Raw genomic sequence first — 22,725 nt, 5'->3', positions numbered from 1 at the left:
ATTTAATTAGCTCTTTAGTCCTTTTAATTTCCGACTTCAACCTTTGCTGCGGCGAAGAAGATTGTTGTTGTTGTTCTATTTGTTGCAGAGGTGAAGGAAGCTGATACTGGTAGGACTCTCCTTGTTCTGGTTGTTCCCATCTCTCTCTATAAAGTCTTTTTACTTCTTCTTTAAGTCTTTCGTATTCTAGACCTCTAGCTTGTTTTTTGTTGTAATATACGCGATATATCCATTTAATGAAATTATCATCATTTGTTTTTTCATAACGGGGTTTTAAAATACTAGATTTATTAGATATATTATCTAATATCATCTCAGGTAATCTCTCTCTTTCAATTTTTCTAATTTCCTCAACAACTCCTTCGTTAAATTTTGCAATTAATTCTACGTTTTCTCCTGCTGGTTTGGATTTAGATGCAAGTTTTTTTCTCACATCGGCGACTTCGGTACGAAGTTCTCCAATACCCTCAAGTATTTCCTCACCAACAGGTGGAGGTTGAGCTGCAGCTATGTCAGTTGGAAGGTCTCGTAAAATCTTCTTTGTCTGTTTAGTTCTTCTTGCTATTTTTTCAGCCTGTACCACAGTTTGTTTTGATACCGGAAGAAGATCTTCTTTGATGACAGTTGTAACTTGTTCAGTAGCTGCAGTGACGGGTTTAAATAGTTTTTTAGTGTCTTCTTCAAACTCAACTTTTGATTCTTGCTGCGCTTGCAGATTTTTTCTAAATGAGTCTCTGACAGGAAGAAATTTTTTAATTGTTTCTAATCGTTCTCGTGCTGTTCTTGCAGTATGAGATTCTGGATGTACCATTTTATTATAACATAATAATTTAATTAATATCAGCAGAAGAGGAATACAGAAGTTCGATGATATATTATAAACACAGAAAGAACATAAATCCCAAAATAGAAAAACCACCATCAGAACTTGAATATTACTTGAAACATAGAACAAATTCCGAAGATTCAGATGAAGATGAAACAGATGAGGAAAAACGACAGCGAGAACGCGTTGAAAAATATTCATCAAACTTGGTATGGTGGTAAATTAGTAGCAGCAGAGAGGGTACCTACCAACGTTGGTCGTCAAAAAAATAAACAAGAAATAAATAAACACGTAGAGTACTTTATTTTTTCAGCTACTATTTCGAACTGAGGTTTTATTAGTACAATCGGTCATTGCAAAAATAAAACATCTCAAGGAAAAGTTCATTTGTAAAATCTTGACCTTTCTACGAGATGATTTATTTGTTTGTTTTATTTGTTTTGTCCGAATTCTATGGTCTGTTCACCCTCTCTGCTGCTTCAACAGTATGTACATGAACATGGACTAAATATAAAAATGCCGTGATTATAATTTTTGGTTGTTTACACAGAACTGTGACTGGTTGATGGCATTTACACAGGAGTGTGACTGGTTGATAGCATTTTTGTGGTATAAGTTTAATACTCCTTAGGTGTTCTTTTTTTTTCAGTTTCAATATACATGCAATTGTAAGAGTTATCTCCACATACCTTGCATAAATGCAAATAAATCCAACATGTAAACTACACTGAATACAAAACCTGAATAAAACTAATTACACAAAAACTGACTTTCTTTTCTGTCATTTTGCTTATAACCTTTAATGGTTTTAACAAAAAATATCAATTATCATGATCCAATTTTAAATATATTAATGCCAGTTAAAGGCCTATATTGCCCATGTTGGCCCTTTTGGTTCTAATTGCCTTTGTTATTACAAGAGGGTTTTATGGTTGGATCACTGCTAAACTACATGCACATTACATGGTATATGGTCTGCATCATAAATGTGCTATCTGTCCTTGAAACACATGGAAGTAATTACAACAAAAACATACAGTTGAAGTTCTCTCTCTTTCTCTCTTTTTGGTATGTCTTTATATCTAGCACATATAAGGAATAATGCATACTGCAGGAGTCTCTTGAATGGAATGAATCTGTACTGGACTCAAATAATTTCCAAACAGAATTATTTATTCCTTTCAAATGCACTGCAACCACCTCTGATATTCTTCAGCAAAAGAAAAAACACAATAATTTATAATTACTTTTTGTGGTGCAAATAGTGGATGTTGTATTGGCAACATTCTCAAACAAGACCATTAATACATCATAATAACAAGTCTCTGGATCAAACTCCTAAATAAATATCATTTATTAATTAGAAGAAGTAGGTATAACAAGATTTTAAAGCTGGCGACCATAGTGTCCATATAGGACATCACATCACAAACAATATTATATCAAAATACACATCATAACAAATATTTTATTGAAAATCCTATGCTGATTTGAAGATTCACTCAGTTGGAGTGGCAGTAACAAGATTTTTAATGCAGTCACTGTGATGGCCATATTGGATGTTCCCGTGCCACCATTTTTATTTAGGACTAACAAAAGCATATATTTAATGCATGTAAAGTTTCATGCCAATCTTCCAACTAACTTATGAGGAGCAGAAATAGTAAACTTTGGTTAACTGATGGATGGACAAACAACCATACCAACAGCTTTTTTTCCATATGACCAGATGTTGTTGTTGTTGCTATAGGGTTTAATGCCATTTTACAACACAAGATAGGCTATACATGGTGGCCAGTATAATTGAACCACCGACCCACAAGAATCTACTGGCATGCTTTCTCACATACTTACATTGGCTGAACCCGAGACTTGAACCCACACAAACAGAGGTGAGATGGTAATGATCCGTAATAGTGAGCACTTTAGACCACTCGGGGCCCCTATATAACCAGTATAGATATAAGAAAACTTTCCACTTACACTGCTAAAATACCATAACAATGCATAAGAAATGAGAAATAATATAGGGGAAAAATGTCCACACAGTTAATACGTATGTCAGGCACTTAAAGACTGACATGTCCTGCATTTACACCATCGGACACTTTTGTGAAATGAAATTACTTCAAACAGTAAAAATAATAAAACATGACAAGATATGCATGCAAAGTATTTCCAATATTTTAAACTAACTGAAATTTCACACAAAGACACCTTTAATAGATTTCAAAAACTGGTATGATCAAAGTGTTACTTCAAAACTCAAGCTCAGTCTCTAAATAAGCATCCAGTAAGGCCGAGGAAAGGGATGATGGATGATTTCAGAACTTTATCAGTCAATGAGGATGAATTCTTGGACTCTGTATTCATACATGCCAACCATTATGCTTCTGGCATTATCATTATGCTTTCTTCACCAAATTATGTTTTACACTTGCCTGCATAGAGATTATGCATTTTGGGGTCATTAAAAATAAAAAATAAAGTATTTACAAGTTGTTTTTCACATTTGCATTATCATCTCTTTAATTCCACTCGTGTTCATTTGAGAATATTCTTAAAAAGATGACTGTTTCATAAGAACAGCTTAAGAGTACTTTCCATATTTGCTTTTATAGCAAACTGTATATGACCAATTTTCAAGAAAACAAACAGGTTTCTTCAAATATGGACTTTGCCTCAGATTCACTATTCTGATAAGCTTTTTAGTTAGCAGACCAGCATATACTATTAAAGAAAATGGCACCAGATGTTTAGTGAAACACTTTACAGTGAGTCGTGGATGTTATATGACGGAAAATGTTAGAGCAGATGGATCTTTTCAAACTTTAAAACATGTCAGATCAGAAAAAAGAAAAATCAACACTGCTTTACAAACCTTGAAAGAAGAATGTGAGGGTAACGTAATGCAGCACTTTGAGCACATGATCATGCCATTACAGAATTACAGTCCATGATCACTCAGCCACTGTTACACAGGTAGAATAGTTGAAGTGAGTCCTGAACATAAATAATTTTTCAAATATATTTTGTAATTGTAATCTGGTTCTAATCTATATGAATTTTGCCTTTTGTGACAAGAATTTTGACAGGTTGCAGAACCAGGTTAGTAGCAAAAATATATGTATCTTGTTCATGTCTGCAGTAATCCTGCCAAGTTATATATGCATATGACAGTATGCACTTATATATATTAGATACTGTGAATTTTAAAATACGCAGGCTAACATCAGGTCTGTACACATTTAATACAATTTCCCTTTGATGGGGTACCAGGGTAACTGATCATTAGGATTGACAGGTACCCGGTAGAAGTTTTCTACAATTTTGACAGCTTTATAGACAACCTGATCCAAATATCCCTTAAACAGAGTTGGTTGTATCAACATCTAGTTATAACTCTTTGCAATGCACATGAGATGCACATGGCAAGTGAATATAGAAAAGCTACTTCAGTGGTGCCTGGTCTGGTAGATGATCTTAATGGTAATGAATTTAGTGTTCATCTCACCTAAAATCTAGCTGTACAAAAAGCTTCATTTCAGCAAGCCAGTCTGTAATGCTGCTGCTGTCTACTTCTAAATGCGGGCTGATTCCAGAGACATGTGGAGAATGCAAGGACTGTAATGTTGATAACCACCTCTGACATTTCTCATGCTGATCAAATTGGTATGCCACAGACTGCAAATAAAGTAGGAACACTTATGAATGAAGTCAATAAGAAGGATAATATGTCAGACAAACTAAAAGGTGACCCTTATCAATAATATAACATTGTAAAACTTAAATAAAATTAATACTATCAAACAAAAATGTTACAAACAAAAGCAAAGTGGAGAAATGTGCATATATCAACAGGCACATTTAATGCTTGGTTGACACAAAATACAACCACAATATCCCAAGTATAGCATAGTGGTATGTACTATGTATCCTGTAGCATGGAAATATTATTATGTATCCTAAATGCCATTTGCTACCACAAACAAATGAGATAAATGCAGGGAATTTAAATACTTTGTGTATTATAAATATGCATACATCCATACCTATCTACTTACCTTCCTACCTGCCTGCCTGCCAACCTACCTACCTATCTTCCCACATACAAGTATGAAGATAAAAACAAATTAAAAATACAAATAATAATTTTAGATGTATATTAAATATTTGTTACTATGCAAATATGAACAAACATTAAGAACTTCGACCAGGACCAAAATGAATATGTTCACCAACAGAATGATTTGTATAAAAATGTTCCAGGCGTTTTCAGAAAATAAATTACATGAAATGATACATAAACCCATAATGGCACAAATGGCTGAATTCTATATATTGTGTTATATGTACATTGTTCATAAAACCCATTTCAGCAATTATGTGCACTTATTGTTTTCAACTACATTTTTTATAGGATCTTCTATAAAAGTAAGATATATATCTCATGTTGTGTTAGACTACTAGTCATATGCATAATTATCCATTTGCAGCCACAATAAAATGTCACTAACTTTAAATGTGAAATACAAAAATTAACTACATGCTAATTTTTACAACCAGAAACCAAGGTATTAATAGAATACATCCACATCATACATTAATTTATATTAAGACATACCCAATACACATCCACATCAAACATTAATTTATATTAAGACATACCCAATACACATACACATCATACATTAATTTATATTAAGACATACCCGATACACATCCACATCATACATTAATTTATATTAAGACATACTCAATACACATCCACATCATACAATAATTTATATTCAGACATACCCAATACACATCCACATCATGCATTCATTTATATTAAGACATACCCAATACACATCCAAATCATACATTAATTTATATTAAAACATACCCAATACCCATCCACATCATACATTAATTTATATTAAGACATACCCGATACACATCCACATCATACATTAATTTATATTAAGACATACCCGATACACATCCACATCATACATTCATTTATATTAAGACATACCCAATACCCATCCACATCATACATTAATTTATATTATGACACACCCAATACCCATCCACATCATACATTAATTTATATTATGACATACCCAATACCTATCCACATCATACATTAATTTATATTGAGACAACCAATATACATCCACAGCATATAAAATAAGTAATGCTAAAATGATCCATTTATTATAAAGAACAGAATAGTTTGCTGCCAATATTATTTTTATGTCAATGTTTCCGTAAAGAAATAGTGCAAGCTCTGTGTGTGTATGTGTGTGTGTGTGTGTGTGTATGTGTGAAGTCTGCTCATAATATAGTCATTTGCATATAACCAATACTTGCAAGTGACAAGTAACTATCAATGTTCCTATATATATTTACATAGATAACGAAATCCAAACTGAACTCAGACCAAATTTCAGATAACACAGATATTCCTATTGTCAATCAGAGAGCAATCATTTCTGATGAACTTTGGTCTATTTTCAGTCCTGCCAACCTGACAGCAAGACCCACACACACACCCCAACCCATCCCCACACAAATTCCCAAGCTACATATTCAAGTAAAATCCTGACCTCCCCAAACAGTATACATCAGGATGTACAATATAATTTAATTTTAATAAATAATCAATTTGTGCTTTAATATTATCTTTCAACCACCTGTAATTACAGCCAGAGTCACCAGCAGATGTTACAGATAATGGACCAAATATTTTATAATTTTAGGATACATCAAAATGCTTAGAAAGCAAACCAAATCCCTATTTTGAATAATACAATATACTGGTAAGCCTATTTAACTCTTTTGATGTAAACAGCAAATAAAGAATGACTTGGAGTAAATGGGTAAAAGTTACACTTCAATAAATACTCACCCAAGATAATTTATTCCTAAAATATAATGAACACACCAATTCAGGTACAAATTTATATTAATAGGGTGGTAGCATCTTCGAAAAAAATAAATAACTTGTAAATTGTTGTTGTTGTTGTTGTAGGGTTTAACGCCATTTTTCAGCACACGATAGGCTATACATGGAGGCCAATATTAATGGTGGAGGAAGAACCCAGGAAAACCACGGAAAGAACCACCGACCCACGAGAAGCTACTGGCAAGCTTTCTCACATACCCACATCTGCTGAATCTGAGACTCGAACCCACGCAGACAGAGGTGAGATGGCAGTGATCCGTAACAGGGAGCACTTTAGACCACTCGGCCACTCAGGACCCGTAACTTGTAAGTAAACACATATGGAAAAGTTACACTTTATGTTATAGTGCAATGTTATTTTAAGAACATATGATAAAAGTCAGCATAAATAGGGAGTATAAATGTTCATTAATTAAACTACTGCAAATTATATGCCCCACCCTCACCCCAACATACCACAGTAAATGGACTAAAATTCGGAAAATGTAGTGTTGCTGGGCTTAATGTCATTTTTCAGCACAAGATAGGCCATACAATGTGGCCAGTATAAATGTTGGAGGAAAAACTTGGGGAAAATCCTGGGAAGAACCAACAATCCACTGGAAGCTACTGGCATGCTTTCTCACATTCCCACATTGGAGGAAACATGTAACTTTTCGGTGCACATTTTGGCTTAGCATTCTCATCTGATATTTCTTTCTAAACATAAATACACTGCTTTATGACCTCACACTCCATTAAGGTCACATTTATTTGTTTCTAGACACATGTCTAATGTATATCGAAGTTATTTTGATTGGGGGTCTACAAGAAATGACTCAAAAAATCCCTGACTACAAGATCAAAACTTTGCATCATTCATGCACCTAATTTATGTCAACAGCAGATATAACAAGTTAATTAAATAGTCAAAATATCTGACTACTGAAAGAAATACCACACGCTGTATGGAGTAATTAACAATCTGTCAGCCAGTGAAGCCCTGTGTCGGCTAGTACAGACCCTCTAGAATTAGCCAAACTGGATAATTAATCCTAACAATGTACATGAGAAAAACTGACACATAAAGGTAGAAATATGTAAATGCATGCAAGGAAATGATAATGTTATAATCTGTCAAAACTCATAACGGGTATCAAATCTATTACATCATTACACCAATTTACCATCTAATATCAATAAACTTCCAACAACCTTTCAGCAAATCATCTTGCAGGTTATCAACACAATTTATGAAAGATGCTCCTGCCCACACATTTTGTATGTAGATGTCTGCACATGGATCTTACTGAGTATGAGGCCAAGTGTGCTGCCTGTAACAATAAAACATATGTATAGTCTGGATTAGCTAGGACCTTAATGATATGCATAATACATATATTAACATGTAAAGATTTATAGAACATGCATAGACTTACATATGTGAAGTCGTGGTTTGAAGCCATTTAAAAGTAGTTCTTAGTAAGCTGCAATAAAGATGTGATTTTATTCATTAGGCCTAATAAATGATTGATTTTACACGTGACATTATAAGCACATACAAACATGAAATAAACTATTTAGTCTAAATATTTATAGCATAATATATAGAACATATAAGATGAACTATATTACATCCCATAACCTGACTAAAACCTGGAATAGAAACAGAAAATAGGAGTTAACTAATGTGTTGCAAAGTGCATATGTGCCCTATTTGATCAGAACTCAGTGCTATCAAAATATGGAGATTTGACCAAGCTGATGCAAAAAGTCTGGTAGACTAGAAGAGTAAACACAATAATGAGTGACAGAAAACTTATTGTACACATGTACTGTTCAGTACTCGGTCATGCTTGTGGTAATCCAATAAAAGTTAATCCGTTATTTTCGAGATCATTGGATGCCAGTTCTCTCCCACTTGTCACCATTCTCTGGATCTGCCTTGTTGTGTGATGAACTACAAATATAAGGAATAAACATTACGTATGTAATGAAGCATACTCCAGTATTGACACACATATAGTCAATGAAAGAGATAAATGTATACTGGCAAAAAAATTTGCATTGTGCAAACACATTATTATTTCATAGCGTAATACTTTTGGACTGTGGACATTCAAAAGATTTTGTAATTGCATTCCTAACTAATTGCTCTAGTCATAACTGCATGCAAATAATAGGAGTGACCAGGCCATGGAATAATGACTACCTGGATTAGTGGAGCTTACAGGTGCATAAAACAAACCAGCTTAAAAATATCAATTTATATCAACTATTTGATAATCGTGTGATGAGTCGTTTGTACCAATAAGTGAGAAAATTGTCGAGTTTGCATTCAGTTATTATGTTAATATGTTATAATTTCAGAACTTATGCTGATTATTATAAACACCTGACAATTTACTGGTACATGCATCTTTTCAATACAAGTATTCATATGGCATAGGCTTGAAACCAAACTCACAATATATATAGAACTATGCTTAATATAAAACATAAGCAATATTCATTGTGACCATCAATAATTGTCAGCATTTTTAAAAAATGTACAGTTCATTATAGGACTAATGTGACTATACTAATTACCTGTGACTTTGGGTAGCCCCAGGCAGCTGAGTGACCATTTCATTGGTGGAAGGGGGATAACATAATATTTTTAAGTTTAATAGGGTCCTTATAACTAACACAGCAGTAATAAATGTCCCTGCCTAGTTTGGGTGTTCATGCTTTATCAACACAAATCAGCTATGCAAACAAGGCAAATGCTTATTATTGTCTTTCAATCCATATATTTCATAACTAAAATCATCCTGAAAAGTATGGGTCAATTAATAGTTAGTATTTTAACAAGATTATGATAATAAATTGTTAAGGAGTGAAGTTTTATGCTGATTCTGCCGTTTTCTGAAGTCTTGCCTAATCGATCCATAGTATTTTTCAGGTTTCATCCATACAAAATAAGTTGAATTCATACAGGTAAACAGGTCTGTAGAAGGTGCAGTTTGGGGAGCATTTCATTGATTCAGATGCATTTTTCTTTATAGATACGCTGTATAAACATTTCAAATGGATCAAAACCTCACTCTGACCTTCTAAAATGCTGTTGATTTCATCATCATAACTGCCAGCCTCTACATCATCATCACTAGTACAAACATCAGACTTTTCATGCAAATTAGGCATTTTATTGCAAAAATTTGTTGTCATCTTGGAAATTTAAAACATGCTTCATGGAGTTATGTATGTCTTTTGCAAAGAGTTTGTCATTTTTCTCTTTGGTTCTCATTTTGTATTCACACAGAACAGCTATAGTAAGTGGTGTTCAGTTTATCTTGGTTATTTTTCCTCTTCCTTTATAATGTGGCTTTTCTTGTACCAATTTCTCTAATGCAATTCTCAAACTCTTACATGCATGGTTTGCACATCCTAGTTTTTTTTTTTACATATTGACCCCACAATGGCACTCTCTCTTGAATTTTGGCATCAACATAGCTATCGCCATCAGAAATGATCCAATGTATCTTAAACTATGACCAGAGACAATCTTTTTCAACCCTTCAACTATCATATCACCCTCCACTGACCGTGAGCTCTCACTCCAGTTTTTAAAGCAGACATGTTCTGGTGGTTGACAAATCTTTTGTTCAGCTTGCTGGCATATATATATAAAAATTTGTGCATACTCCTAAAGAAAGCAAATTTTTGTTTCAGCACCAATTATGACATCTACGCCTCTCAGTGAATTGTATGTATGCTTATGTATTCAATGATTCCATCTATATCATAAACCACAGTGATAACTGGCACACTCTTATAAAAATCACCCCATCATGTAAAATGTCTTTTCTCTTCTGCCCCAGCTTTCATCATTTCCAGGATAGACTTCCACCATGTCCCAGTCTTGAGCTCAAGGGAAGAGAACATGTTTTTACCCACACCTGCAGCTGCAATAGTGTCTATTAGTTCATTTGGTGAAGATGCTCCACCACTAGTTTAGATATTTCTCCATACAGCTTGCACTCTGATATCAGCATTTGTCCATTCGTTCAGGTTTGATCTGATATTCATTTTAAATTTGTTCCCACTACCATGGCAAATACACCATAAAATGTTTACAAGTCCCCTTTTATTACTTCTGGTATGCAATATTACAAGTCTATCTTCCATGCCCTCCTCATAAAAACAGACTGACTGGAGATTTCTATCACAGGATATTTTAGACAGTCTAAGTTTATAATTCTGTAACCATCCAAAATGTCAACAAATTGTCTGATTTTAAATGATACATTATCTTATTATCATGAAACATGTGTAACTTCCTATTACGCTGTATAAGAATGTGATGAACAACAATTTTGGTAGCTTTGCCTCCAGCATACATCCTTTCTTTTTTATCAACTGGTGGGTATTTAATCTTGTCCCTACAATGATGCTACACCTTATCATCTCTGGACTTACAAATGTCCTTCATGTCTTGCCTATATTTTCGACTGTGTAGACCACCAGCAGTATCAAATCATACTTAACATCCTTCTTTTTGAAACACCCCAAGTCTATGCAAATCACTCTATGGCAGGATGATAATAACCAACTTACCTAAAGTGTTCAAAGATCACAAACAAAACAATATCAATAAATACTGAAAAGAAATATCAAACACGTCACTAAAGCACTAAATATACACTGCTCCCTCGATAACTTGCGCCCGGATAACTCGCGATCCCGCTTATAATGCGGTGTCCGTCTTGGCTCCCGATTTTTTCCAGAGAAAATGTATATCAAATATCTTTAAAATATACTGAACATGAACAAATTACGATAAGAATTGATAAATTAAACCTCGATACATTGCTCGTTTTATCATCGAAAATGGTGATTAATGCCCGTAAAAATATAATCCATATTTTGAAATTTGCAAGTTCTAAAGAAGAATTAATTTCAGAGATCTCGAAAACGCTTAATTACCCGTAATTGGATGTCAATTTTTGATCTGGGACGCAGAAAATCACTGAGGCGGGAGTCCTCCGTACGCATGTAATAGGTGCGCGGGAAAATTCAAAGATTTGCCGGTCCTGTTTCAGCCACCTGCTTTGTGGGAAAATGTGTTGATCAGTTAACTGTGTTGATATTTACAATGACAGAATTCAGTGACTGAAAGACTCTTTGATGTACTGTTGCCATTTTATAAGAATACATTAAAAAAAAAAAAAGAACATGATGCAACAGCTAGGCGGCTAGTTCAAAGGCTTTGACTGGTGGCCGAGTGAGAAAATGTACTGATATTTAGTGATTGAATTCAGAGGCAGAAAGACCCAGTTTTAAAATCCTAGCGAGACCTCTGTTTAAAGATATCATACATTATGTAAGTTTTTATGATAAAGAGTTGTCAGTATACTGTAAATGAACAGTCTGGTGAAATAGCGATCAATGAAAACTTCTGGTAAATGCTAACAGGTGGCAACAGAGAATGAAGTAAACACCAATTAAACATCTTCCTGTGTGAAAGTCACGTTCTAATCCTTTAATTCCGTTTCAGTGTAAACATTATAATCACAATATATTCTGTTCATTGAAAACATGAAAAGAGTCAATCGACCGTCACATCGAAACCCATGAGTACTTCTGTGAGAACCTAATTACATGTACATGCCGGCTTTGTTTTGATCAACAACTTGGGGAAGTGTTTGTTGCATTTTAAAAAAAATCGATTACAAGAGACCTGAGGTGCTGGATTAAGGGTCTTGGAGCTGCCTTTGACGTAAAGCAAAACAGTAACAGAGACAACGACGATGATAGTGACTTTGAATGTTTCAGTGAAACTGATGTCATTAATGCTGAGGATGTTTGGGAGAAATTTGTACAGACTCATGGTCCTGAGATGGGCGTTTCTCTTGATGATATGGAGGAGTGGATTGTGCTGACAATGATTGCCCCACAGCCAAATACATGTCAGATGAAACTATAATTAATTCTATAACGAACAAATTTGCAGCAGAAGACGATTCTAACTGGAGTAACACAAGTGTTGAAAGTGATGCAGATGTTGCACCCCCCACCCCTCTGCACAGGAAGCAATCAAATATTTTGATACTGCCGTAAGGTGGCTTGAGACCCAAAATGTTGACTACGTAAAGCTCATGCAGTTGAGAAATCTGAGGGATTTTGCTCAGTGGCAGAGAAACCAAGGAGTAACACACACACAAAAAATTAACTGATTTTTTCAGAAAGTGAATTGATATTTGTCAAGCGTGGCACAAACGGCAAGTATTAACTTGTTCTAATTTACGTTGTTTTAAATTTGTAGACCAATTAAATATGTTAGTACTGATTAACCCTTGTTTTTTTTTGTTTTCAAATTTACTTCTATCGCATTCAATTCTATATATCTATCGTTCGATCGACACTGTTTCTCGAAAAGAGTCGATCTTTTGTATATAAAAAACGTCTAATTTGGATCAAACAATAAAACTAGAATGTACCCAATTCAACATAAAAATTAGTGACGTAGTACACAATATGTAAAGTGGTACACATGTTAAGCAAACGGAAACCACGTGGAATAATGTTTTCGATGATCGCCTCAATATACTGTAATTTATCCTGAAATTAATATTGTCCTATGAGGAAATAATAAAGTACACCGTTATGAAGAGATATTTATTCACAGTTAATCTCAGAACGATTATAAAGTGAGTATTCAACAGTATAATCTGCCTACCCCCCCCCTTATTTTTCCGTTATGTCGTCACTTTATTGGTTTTGGGCTTATTTTATAGGTCCCTCGATAACTCGTGCCTCACTTATAGTGTGGTCGATGTTTCTGGACCCCGATGTGCGCGAGTTATCGAGGGAATGGTGTATGTATAAAATAATGTGTACAAACAAGTTTACACTCTTTAGCTATATGTGGCCTATTTGACACTCCATACATTCAACTGTAGAACAACACATGGATTTCTACATGCATACATGTCATCCTTACCACATACATGCCAACCCCTGATGAGCAAAAATTATATTCCAGGTGGACAAAAGGAGGAGTCCAAGCAGAAAAAGAGTAATCCACATATAACATGCTAAACATTCAATGAACAATGATTTATTTGCCCCTCTCGTCTTTTTACATCCTTTACTGCTTCAAGATTTCATATGTAGCACTTTTAGGTTTAGAAAGCAACAGATTATCATGTTGCATTTTAAAACACTTTGTACCAGCTGAGACCATGAATGTTTTGCACACCAGTAGAGCACTAAGTACTGGGTTACTGAGCCTGGATCTGAATTCAGTTTTATTTTTGTTAACAATGCTGAACAATCTCTCACAGTCAGCATTAGAATGGTAAAGAACCAATATTCCTTTAATAACCTAAAAAAGAGGAGGAAATTTATATATTCCAGTAATTGTGTCTTTTAGCTGGGAAATAAGGTGCCATTGCACATCAAGTCTATCTGCATTAAGTATATTGTCAGGTACAATCCCAATCTGATCCTTCAGGAATTCTCCTTCCAGATCAGCCAAGGTAGACAAGGGTGGCAACAGAAAGGGACATCTCTTGACAAAGAATCAAACACTATTAAAGCTTTTTGACTGTCTCTCATTTACATCAGCAACAAAGCATTTAAAAGCACTTTGTCTCCATGTGGGAATTTCTGGAGCATGTAATCACAGGCTGTAGCATAATAATCTCTAACATTATCATAGAACACCTTCACAGCAAGAGTAGAATTGTGTTTTATGAATTCTCTTGCTTCTGTACCAATAGCAAGATCTTCATTATCTTTCTATTAAGAACTCGGTAAATAGCACATCTGCATTTATAACATTTATGTCCACACTTGAGTTCTGCTGTAAATAAGAAGTTACCTTAGTACTGGAGTTCGTAAGACGAGCTAATTCAATCTGTTTCTTTGTTTTTAAGTGTTTCTCCACATGAAATTTACCACCATGTCCAATATTAAAATCATTTCCTCACAGACTGCAATGAGCATGATGCTGCCCTAGAATGGAATGCTGTATTATGCCATTCATGTATTCATTTTTAACTCTTTGAAGGATTTGGTTTTTTGTCTTTTTCTGATCCATCTGTGAAATTCTTGGAAAAGATATATGTGCTCAAAAACACACATCAACTAGAATCCATCTGAAGACTTTTAGGGCCAAATAGTAAAATTCTTTCCACATGGCCTGCAGAAGACACCATGTGATGCTGCCCTCATATCTTCATCTTTGGAGGATTCTGTTATTTTTTGGTTTGTTTAATTTTTGCCTTTTTCTAATCCATCTGTCAAATAATCTGAAAGGAGATATTTTTGCTCTCATACACACATCGACTGAACTAAATTATACTTTTTAGCACCAAATACCTATAGACTGGTTCTGTACTAAATATGAATTAGAACAAAGAATCTGCAAGTAAAGATTACAAATTAGAAAACCAATCTGTTCTCTCCTCACTAAGCCATACAGCTGCTATAAACAGAATATGAAGTCAAAAGTTTTAAAGTTGAACCAGTATGTTTCTTGGTAATAGGATAGTTGCTATAAATAGAACATAATACTGTTAGGAATGTGCATGCAAGTCCATGGACCTGTGTACTCTTATAATGTAGTTACGCAGAAGCTGTCTTTTCTAAAATATGGTCTGTGGGATTAATGGGATGTTAATAAAAACGAGAAAACAAATAACTGATTTTTTTGGGAAGGTGGATATATGTACTGAAAAAGCGTAATCCATATAAGTTTATGCATAAAGAATAATTTAGTGAAAAAAAGCACAATGATTATTCCAAAAGTGTAATGGTTGGCATGTATGCTACCATGTTATAACTGCACTTACTTCAACCATCATGATCAGATAATTGTTGACAATTGTAATGTTCAAAGTAACAATTGATAAAACATTCTTACAAACTGTACAAGTACTCACTTACCCTAATTATCCTGAAATTTGTCTTTCCCTTCTTTTGAAACACACTCTTGCAATGCAGGAAGTGTCTTACCAAACAACAGTGGAAATACAGCCTACAAGTACAAAAGTTCATAATTTAAATCTATGTATCACAGTTTTGCACAATTATAATGCATATTTATAATATTCAGCTTATGTTCTTCTAATTACCATTACACCAATATCAAGACCAAAGGAATAATACCAGAAGATATACACTTCAGCCAAATAATATTTAATGTACAAAATGTGGCAAAAGGAAAATCAAGAAGTTGAATGTAAACAAACATAACTCATTTGATACAGTCTATATCAGGAATGGTCCAGAATACTCTTTGCTATTATTAGGTATTAACCTATTATTAGCATCAACCTAATTAACCATAAGTCTACTTTATATATGGAAAGTTTCATGGCCATTAGATTAAAGATATACATGTAATTATGACTCTCAGCCACAGGACTGTCTTGACTTAAGAAGACCAATACGGAAGCCCCCTCTTTACATAGCATGGTCACGTTTTTCACATGCAGTATGCAAGGCACCATGTATATGCAAAATCTAACGCTCACTGCATCTTGCAAAATCTTATGGCAACACAATATTTACAATGCAGTAGCTCAGTTGCATTCCAATGCCATAATCTACTACATGTAAAATGCAGCATGACTTTGACTTTGCATAACGTTGCCGTGTTTAGGAGGGCCATGCATTAGTAACTGAATCCTTTGCAGATAGAATACAATCAGAAAAGGAAATCATTGGCATCCAAATTCCCAGTACAACAGAGTCCTGTAAAGTCTCTTTATTTGCAGACCACAGTACGGGCTTCTGTTGTACTGAAAAATCTATTGAAACATATTTGTTTTGGTCAAAATTGTATTCCCAAGCTTCTCGAGGAAAACTTAACATCTCAAAATCAAATGGACTCTTCATGGGGAAATGGAAAAGTCGGAGTGACTATGTATATGGGACTTTATAAGAGAGAAAAGATACAGAAAGGTGCTGAAAAAATGGAAAGGAACTGAAAAAAAAAACTCTAAAAGAACTTAGTATAAATGACATTATGTACATGAACAAGAGCAAAATTTTAAGACAGATACAAACATATTATATGAATTTATACACATTGCAAAACATTCCAGATAAACAAAGCAAAGAGTACTTTAAGGGGAAGGTTTTTAATAAAATTAATAGTAATAGTAAATATATGTGTGATGAAAAAATTAAAGGGAAGGAAATTGAAGAGGCAATCCAGAAATCAAGGCATGGAAAAGCTACAGGATCGGATGGATTAATCTCCTAATTTTTACAAAATTTTAAATAGGATAATGGAAAGGAAAACTACATTATTTACCAGGAATAACTGTACAAGGGTAGAAAGGAGGTGGGAATAAATCTCCTCTCACAAAAAATATAAAAATTGCTAATATTATTAACTGAATAAAAAACATAAATGAACAACCAAAGTATGCAAGGCAATCTTTAACATCAACTGGTTGGGCTCTATGTTAAAAAACAAAATCACTATTTATAGAAATAATAGTTTAATAAAAAAAAAATAATAGATTGTTCTAAGAAGCTATAATATAGAAATAATGCTACTTTAAAAAAATTATTCTTTGCAACTTTTTGGCTGCCTTTTTTTAAAATATTTTTTTTTATTTTTTTATTTTACTAGTTATGGGGTGAGGATATGATTGGATATACATATGCAGGCATCAGAAAATAAAGCCAAAGGCAACGATACATGCACAAGTACCTGAGAAAATTATTACAATTCAGCTAAACAAAATACATTTTCATTTTTTTCTTTATAAAAACAATCAAATCACAAGAAAAAATTTTTTTAAACTAAATAAAGGCTGTCCAAACCAAAAAATCTACAGCAGGCACGACATTATAACATACACAAAACACATATGGACAGTAGGAAAATCACCAGCCATGATCACTGAAAGTATGGACCATGTTATTGATGATGCTGATGAATATGTCTTTTGTTGGGAGTATGTAACATATAAAAATATACTCAGAAAAAAATAGAGGACCTGTGAATGCAGGACCCTTGAAGTAAGAGTCTTAGAAAGAAAGAAAAAAAACGTAAACAAAAATGAATAAATAAATATATGTTCTTACAAAATTCCTTTTATTTTTTTTACTAAAAGAACAACACATAGTATCAGGAGTGGGTAAAAAAACAACATAAAAGCCTTTTGTTTGTTTCAGGAAAGAGCCATTGGTGGAGGGGAGGGAGGTGACAGTTTCACTGATCCAAACTCTGCTAAACAAATAAATGACAGGAAAAACTCAGAAACCGGAAAGGAAAATGTGAAGAAAATATTAATTCCAGAATAAATATAATTCATGATGTGGTCAGTGTTTTAAGAAGCTTCACAATAATCCTGTCATCCAAGAAATAATTTTGATGAAACAAAAGAAACCTGCCGTCATTGTTTATAGAAACCAACTGATGGATGATATGATTAGAAACTGTGAAGAAGAAGATGGGAGTGTTCTAGGTATTGATAAAACTTCTAGCGTCTAGCGCCTTCAATGGAGTAGCATGCCATTCCACAACTAGTATGACATGGTATGCCACAAATTGACAAATATAGACATGTACATAAATTTGTGCTAGCAAAACTACCACTACCTACAAAATCCAGATTCATTAGTATCAGCAACATAAATTTTAAGTGTCCAAAGGCTTCCAAAAATGTCAGGAAAAACTCAAGCCAGCAGAAATGGCCAGCATCAGAAAGGACTAGAAATATTATGACAAATTGTAGAAATTAATGTGCTAACATATTTGTATGTTTATTCAGGAAATATATATTTTTCTCTCATAAATTGTTCTTTTACAATTTGGTACTTTATAATTTGCATGCATTACTTTATAAATTCCTGTTTCATTTAAATCAGCAGACTTATGAAAATGTTGGCATTTAAAGGAATATGAATATGTTTTAAAAGAGTAAATCAAAATTCTTTCCACACCAAATTCGGAATTCGCAAATGTATTACATAGATGGCTGATACAGAACTTTATTCACTATGATTTCCAAAACAGCAAGACATAGCATCCTATGGACGTACAATATATTGTGCATGTACATTACAATTCTCATTCAAAGTCTTATTTCACAATGTCATCCAACTCACAGAAGTAAGTGAACTTGGTAAACAACACAAATACACATTCATAATGAGTAGTTAATGGGGATACCTTTGGGCAAATGGAGTTATATAAGGAAAAACAGAGTGTTGTACCCTGGGGCACTATATGGGAATTTAACATTGTGGGACACTTGGGGTCACTATATGGGAACTGAACATGGATGGGACTGTCTAGGGACAATGGGAATTTAAATTTTAGTAAAGGTGGAGACTGAAATTTATAGTTTCAGAAGAGCCAAGATGAAGATCAATAATTTAAGAAAAAACAAAGAAATGTTAAAAGATCTGATAAAAAGGGAAAAAAAGGAAAGGGAGGACAAGGTGCAGATAAGAGCACATAATAAGTTGATGAAAAAGGAAGAGAGTGAGAAGAAAACAGAGGAGAAGGAGAAGAAGGAGAAGCAGGAGAATGGGAGAAAGAAGAAGAAGAAAAATGTTATGGAGAAGATGAGATGCTGGTGGAGAACAAGGAATGACATAAATTAGAAACCCAAAGGCCCTTTTCAGGGCCACTCCATTGCCTCAAAATGATGTATATTCTCTTTGCCTAATTTTTTTTTGTCCACTGTATAGCTGTGCATGTTTGTTTGTCTATGTCTATGTATGTCTCTGTTGGGTTTGTCCCTCGACCACACTTTTCCCTAGATAGACCCATGTTAAATTCCAAGTGTCCCACAATGTTAAATTCCCATATAGTGCCACAGGGTACAATCCCCTGTATTTCCTTATATAACTACATTTGCCCTATGGTATCCCTATTAACTACTAGTACACATACTTTTAGTGTTCAACTCATGCATCGTCGCCAAGGTGAACTTGAAGTATGTGCTAATCTCGACGACACCTTACTTTGAGTCGATATCAAGCATGAAACTGTATTAATGTCGAACAAGAGAAAAAACTTGTGTGTCAATATCTTGTCGATTTCGGTGGATTTGGGTAGATTTTGTGTGGCTTTGGGTGCATTTAGGTGGATTTGGGTGTTTTGTAACACCGTAAATATATAGTCTAGTATTTCGTTTACAGGAAAATTAATGCGTTCGACACTTTGATGCTCAATTTCAGCAATCCAGCAAACGCGGCATCTTACAGCAATTGTAACAGAACATATTTCTTGCACTCCATTTATCCCTCGTATCTATAGTTTGATAATACAAACCGGTTTGTTTGTACCCCCACTACCAATTTAAATAATGGAAAACTTTAATGTTATAAAAAGTGCAAGGAACTTAGTCAATTCGTTTATTGATGAATAATTTCTAACCTTAATCTGAGTAGAGTGGCCCTAACACCGTTATCTTATGCGTGTTTCATGCTTAACGGAAGTTTTCAGTGCAGTAGACGGACATGCTCGGATCCATTTTCAGTTTCTGGACAAGTCCATTTTCAGCAAAGGGGTGTATCACGACTACATATGTACATACATAAGTCGTCTGCTTCCGATATTTACAATGTCGAATCAAGCAAAGGAAAATGACAACTGCGCTTTTCATGTGGATTTAACAAGCGGTTTAATTTCTGTGTTCATGTATGCAGAGGGATATAATTCCAAACTCTCAAAGTTATGTAATTTACGCAATTATGAAGCATTGCCGAACAGGATGAACGTCATTATGTTGTTTGATGGAAATAAACTAGCCTATAGTGTACGCAATATGGCGCCGTGTTAGTATGGAAAGTCCGTTAAGCATGAAATGGTGCAGGGGATGCCAGCATTAGTGCCATTCTGGTCTCAGTCAGGTTAGAAATTATAAATCAATGATTCAGTTGACTTAGTTCTGTGAACTTTTTATCACATTAAATGTTCTCGTTTTTGAAATCGGTAGAGGGGTACAAACAAACGGGAATGTAGAGTCAGGCTATAGATATCCACAGGTGCTCGACGCGAGCTTGATGTTAAAAAAAAAAAAAATAATCTGAAGGAAAAAAATCATACAGAGTGACAAAAATACCTTAGATTACCCCCATGACCCGTTCTGACATAGGACCCTCTCAATCATAATATATAAGAGAGAAGGTACGAAACTTCCAAATACTTGGCTCCACCCATGACCCTCGATTTCCTTCTGCTATTTCCGTCTTTAAAGGCACACGACCATACCATATGGCTTGTTTTACTTCTGATATATTTTTCTATCCATCAAACCATCATTGACTTTTCTGCGTTGTACCAAACTGAAGTTACGGGCTGCGAAACGTGAGATTTTCGCGAAGTTTTCCTTTGTGGACACTTACGTGCTCATCTGAGAACCTGAGACAAGAGCGATATGGACAATGTTTTCAACTCTATGGTGCATCCTTTCTTGAATTACAGAACATCGGTAGATGTAAAAGTAAGTTTTTTACTTACCATTAACTCGATTCAACTTTAGGAATACTGTTCCATGCAAGTATTATACGTTGTCATCTTCATTGAACAACACATCGTATACATGCATCTCTATTTTCAAAATAGGCGGCATTAACGTCAATGCCGAAATATGATTGGCTCAAAAGGTTATCCTTATTATCATAGGAGCACGGAGTGTCCACAAAGGAAAACTTCGCGAAAATCTCACGTTTCGCAGCCCGTAACTTCAGTTTGGTACAACGCAGAAAAGTCAATGATGGCTTGATGGATAGAAAAATATATCAGAAGTAAAACAAGCCATATGGTATGGTCGCTTGCCTTTAAAGACGGAAATAGCAGAAGGAAATCGAGGGTCATGGGTGGACCCAAGTATTTGTAAGTTCCGTACCTTCTCTCTTATATATTATGATAGAGGGGGTCCTATGTCAGAACGGGTCATGGGGGTAACCTAAGATATTTTTGTCACTCTGTATGCTTTTTTTCCTTTAGATTATTATTATTTTTTTTAACATCAAGCTCGCGTCGAGCAGCTGTGTAGATATCACGCTAACCGACTCCGAAATGCGAATTTTGTAATCAAAGCATGAAAATCCTCTTTGACTCGCCGATAGACATTATTTCACAAACTGTGCTACTAAAAATATACTTTTACTGGATGTCACTGTGTGATGCCATGCCATGTTAAGTGTCTCTTAATTCATTAAGCTGTACATAAGCTGGTATTTACGTTTGAAAGAGTTCAGCACGATCTTCAAATCTAATGATCAAACAAGAAAGGGGGGGGTATATAGAAATGTCACCTACTTGTGGAACAGTACAGATTAAAGGAATTTAAATCACATGTTTCGCTGACTGTTTTCATTATCGTATTTAGCTGTCACATACAAAGAATCTTTAAAATTCAGTCACTCAGCTTGCATGACATTCGTTTGTTACTTTCATGGTAGTGCGCTCTAGCCTCATTGTGATACCTCTTATGTTTCCGGTTGTTACTATCCTACAAAGGGAGGGATAACATGTTAAAATTTTTATTTTATATATGATTTGCTGAAAAAGTTTCAAAATTACATTGTTTTGGAAAACTACTATGCATTAATTTTAGTTATATTTGTACTATTTTGTTTATATGACTAGATAATAATTATTATTCAAGTGCTGGAAAGAATTAATTTAAGGTACACAAGACTCCCTGCCTGGGAGCCATTGAGACTGACTTGCTCCCGGCCGACTGATTTGCATATGACCTAAATTGTGACATCATTGATAAACAGTCGGCGATCAGCAGCTGTTCGATATGAATAAGGGACTGCCAGTGGGCGTGTACAAAGGTTAATAGGTGAATTCTACATTAATTCCTTTGAAATCAGAATTTATTTGCAATAAGACAAACTAGGAAATAAGCAACATTACATGTTTTTCCTTTTGGAGAGGTTATGCACACACACACACACACACACACACACACACACACACACATATATATAT

At 34.4% G+C, this 22,725-nt stretch overlaps 1 long non-coding RNA gene and 1 pseudogene across 8 annotated transcripts in view; both read right to left on the bottom strand.

Moving 5' to 3' along the window:
* LOC149774272 (uncharacterized) overlaps positions 1-22,231 on the bottom strand; it is an 86,337-nt gene extending 64,106 nt beyond the window's left edge. Inside the window, exons 1-5 of one of the 8 annotated variants that reach the window (XR_016416924.1) lie at positions 22,045-22,231; positions 15,693-15,783; positions 8,198-8,718; positions 7,946-8,092; positions 4,341-4,510 (exon numbers count right to left, since the gene is read on the bottom strand). This is a non-coding gene — a long non-coding RNA (uncharacterized LOC149774272). The other 7 variants (XR_016416929.1, XR_016416926.1, XR_016416927.1 and 4 more) reach the window with 7 other exon arrangements.
* On the bottom strand, positions 8,754-18,796 carry LOC149774273 (uncharacterized; annotated as a pseudogene).
* Positions 22,232-22,725: the final 494 nt, after the last annotated feature.

Source organism: Sinohyriopsis cumingii, unplaced genomic scaffold (assembly GCF_028554795.1).
Source record: "Sinohyriopsis cumingii isolate HCF-2022 unplaced genomic scaffold, ASM2855479v2 utg000360l, whole genome shotgun sequence".
NCBI classification, from domain to species: domain Eukaryota; kingdom Metazoa; phylum Mollusca; class Bivalvia; order Unionida; family Unionidae; genus Sinohyriopsis; species Sinohyriopsis cumingii.
Note: the sequence above shows the minus strand (reverse complement) of the source record. Positions and strands in the feature narration are given on the sequence as shown.